Raw genomic sequence first — 3,954 nt, 5'->3', positions numbered from 1 at the left:
GACTCTAAGCCAACAAATCACGGCAGCAAGTATTGCTGGGTTTAGTTTAGATTCTTGCCCAGGAACTTTAAGCACATCAGAACACTGTAAATCGCAAACAACCGTCTCGTGCAACGGAAGGCCAACTTTTCCTGTAAAGGGCTAGATGACAAATATTTGAGGCATTGTGGGCCAGATGGTCTCTTTTGCAATGCTCGCCTCTGCCATTGTAGTGTGAAAGCAGCCATGGGAAATACATAATGAACGGGCATGGCTGTGGTCCAATAAAACTTTAACTACAAAAGCAGGCAGTGGGCCTGTGGGGTGCCACCCAGCGCTGTGTGAGGGCCTCACCTCCCAGTGCTGTGTTCAATGCCCCCAACCCTTACCCCACAGGTGCCTGCCGAAAGGGCTGGTGGCCTGACCTATAGTCATTCATTCTGGTCGGCAGTTAGCAATCCCTTCTGGAGACGACCAACGCCACTAAATCAGTTTTAGAGCAAAAGATGAAAATGCGGGATTTTATGCCAAAGAGGGTATTAATGATTGTAAGGGGAGACAGGGCTGAGGTGCTGATCCCCGAGAACCATGTCTGAAATAAAGTAACAATTATTATAAGGTAGATAAATCAGAAGATAAAAGGCATAGACTTCTGCTTTTATGTTTAATCTGGAATCCACATACAGCCCTGACAATGTCTTTCTCTCCAGCCCTATTTTAAATTCAGTGCAATTTCAAATGAATTTCTTCCACTGCACTATTGAAATAGGATCACACCAATAACAACTGTATACCTGTCTACCCATCTCCATATCTATCATTCATTTTCCAACTATTAAGGAACACAAAAGAAATAAATATTCATACTGCAATGACAATGATTTCAGGGCACTAATCTCTGCAATTCTCAACATGATTATAACAAAACCCTATTCTGACCACAAAAAGGCGGGCTCTGCAAAATCCAGGTCCCGCTCTTGAAACAGACTGCGTTAGATTCCATACTGGGCTATGTATTGATTAGTTGCCACAGTTTATTTGTCATTTTCCTTTTAATTTCATCCTAGAGCATCACCCTTGGCTAAATGTCTTGAATGGCATCACTTGATCAGACATGCTGTCACTTCCAACATTTCCAGGGACTTGATGCCCAGAACAACGGATTTGCCTTTTCTCACATTGGTCATCTTGATGACCAATGGCTTTGAATTGGAGATATTTTTTCCACAGTCTTTCCATGATGCCTCTCTGAGGAAAGGGAGGCTATTTTTTAGGAAATCTGAAGGAATTTATTTGGGACAGGATGAGAACTTTCCACAAGGACAAATATCCAAGCTCACATCATGTTCATCATCGCTCTCATTTGCAGGGTGCTTGCTGTGGGTCAGCTCTGCTCTATGCCTCTCTTCGTCTTTAAATTCATTAAAGCCTCATAACAGCCATAAAGTGTTATCCTCATTTGGCTGAGGCACCAAGAGGTTATGTGATTTGCCCAAGCTCTCACAGCTAGAAAGTGGCTGATCCAGGATCTGAACCCAAGCGGCCAGGCACAAGTCCGTGCACTTCGCCCTAAAGCACGCAACATAGCCTTTGGGTTGCATTCTGGAGAGAATACATCTTAGTTTTGAATTATTAGCCAAATTTGTGTTAAAAGTAATATTATTAAGTCCCGTGTCATGTCTTAAAGTTTTTCATGTAGTCAAACTAAGTTTGTTAGGCAAAAAGCAACTTTTCTTTTTACCCTGGTGGAGAAGTATACCATCTCCCTAAAATAAGCCCATTTTAAGACATATGAAACATCCCCTAGCATTCTAGGCCTTCTTTCTCATAAAACACTGCTAAGAATTTTCATGTAAGTTCTTTTAATGGACGCACACAACATATAGATGAGGTAACTGAAGCTGAGTCATTAAACTCAAGCTGAGTCAAGCTTGACCATAATCATAAGGCAGTAATAAGGCCACACTTTTCCTTCTACCTGGGTCTCCTTCCTCGGCTACAAGCTGATTTAGAATGGACAGGAAGTGTCTTGTTCAAGTGATTGGAATTGATTGATTTTACTACATTTGTGAAAATTACATTGCTGGTATCTCAGGAAAGGATTATAGTTTTAAAGGTGCAAAATTATTCCAAATTACTTTGGAAACCCGCTATTATTTATGCCTCCGTGCATAAAGAAGATCATGCAGGTTGGTACCTGGTCATCTGTGAGATCACATTTTGTGTTTTCCGGTAACCATGAAAAGCCATGTAGCCCATCTGCTTTCTCCATTGTTATCTCTTTTCAAATATTTATTTATTTATTTGTTATTTTTAATTTTTTAAAAAATTAAGATCATTGACTTATGACATTATATTAGTTTCAGGTACACAACATAATGATTTGATATATGTATATAAAGCAAAGTGGTCGCCACAAGTCTAGGGAAGAGTCGTCACCACAGACAGTTGGAATTTTTTTTCCTGTGATGAGAACTTCGAAGTTCCAGTCTCTTGGCAACTTCCAGACATACAATCCAGTATTATTAACTATGGTCACGATGCTGTACATTAGGTCCCCAGAGCTTACTTATTTTATAATTGGAAGTTTGTACCTTTTGACCCCCTTCACTCATTTTGCCCCCCCTCCACCCACTGCCTCTGGCAACTGCTGTTCTCTGTATCTGTGAGTTTTGTCTTGTTTTAGATTCCACAAATAAGTGAGATCTTATAGTTTTTGTCTTCCTCTGTCTGACCTATTTCATTCAGCACAATGCCCTCAGGTCCATCCATGTTGTCACAAATGGCAGTATCTCCTTCTTTTTTATGGCTGAGTAATATTCCATTGTGCATGCCACATTTTAAAAATCCATTCATCTGTCATTGGACACTTAGACTGATTCTGTATTTGGCTACTGTAAATAATGCTGCAGATGAACATGGGAGTGCAGGTATCTTTTCCAGTTAATGTTTTTGTTTCCTTTGGAGAAATACCCAGAAGTGCAATTGCTAGCTCATGTGGTCGTTCTATTTTTAACTTTTGGAGGAGCCTCCATACTGTTTTCCACAGTGGCTGCACCAGTTTGCATTCCTACCAACAATACATAAGGGTGCCCTTTTCTCCACGTCCTTGCCAATGCTTATTTCGCGTCTTTTTGATGATGGCCATTCTAACAGGTGTGAGGGGATATCTCATTGTGGTTTGGATTTGCATGTCCTTGATGATCAGTGATGTTGAGCACCTTCTCATGTACCTGCTGGCCATCTAGGTATCTTTTTTGGAACAATGCCTATTCAGATCCTCTGCCCATTTAAAAATCAGATTGTTTTTCTGTTTGCTGTTGAGTTATATGTGTCTTTTATATATCTTGGAGAGAGTACAGGGGTCCTAAGCACCTTTACCCACTACCAGCTTATAGGGCAGAGGTTCCACACTGGGAGAGGTAAGCCAAGGAGACCAGAGGCTCCCATCCCTGTTCAATGCTCAAAGCAATGGCTCAGGGGGAGACTCAGCTCATAAGAACAGAAAGTTTGGGGGACACCTGGGTGGCTCAGATGGTTAAGCATCTGCCTTCGGCTCAGGTCATGATCTCAGGGTCCTGGGGCTCCCTGCTCAGTGGGAAGCCTGCTTCTCCCTCTCCCTCTGCTTTTACCTCTCTTGCTTGTGCTCTATCTCTCTCTCTCTCAAATGAATAAATAAAATCTTTAAAAAAAAAAAAAAAAGAACAGTTAAGTTTTGTAGCACTCCCCAAAGGAACTGACTTTATTTGAAAGAGTCTGTGGAAATTCAAAACTAAAAGCGCTCTAGAAACAACGGAGATTTTGATGGTGAGCAGGGAGGAGGAGGCTGGTCCCTCTATAAGAGCAACAAGCTAAACCACAGGCCATATTGTTTACCAGAGATAACCCAGCTAGGAAGAGCCCTTCTGGAGTTAAAACAAACTTCAAAAACTTGCATCACGAAGCTAACTCAGCCTGAATTGAATTGAATCAAAC

Source organism: Mirounga angustirostris, unplaced genomic scaffold (genome assembly GCF_029215605.1).
Source record: "Mirounga angustirostris isolate CCGP_5_RB_7025 unplaced genomic scaffold, mMirAng1.0.hap1 SCAF_11, whole genome shotgun sequence".
Lineage (NCBI taxonomy): Eukaryota > Metazoa > Chordata > Mammalia > Carnivora > Phocidae > Mirounga > Mirounga angustirostris.
This window is presented reverse-complemented; position numbering follows the sequence as displayed.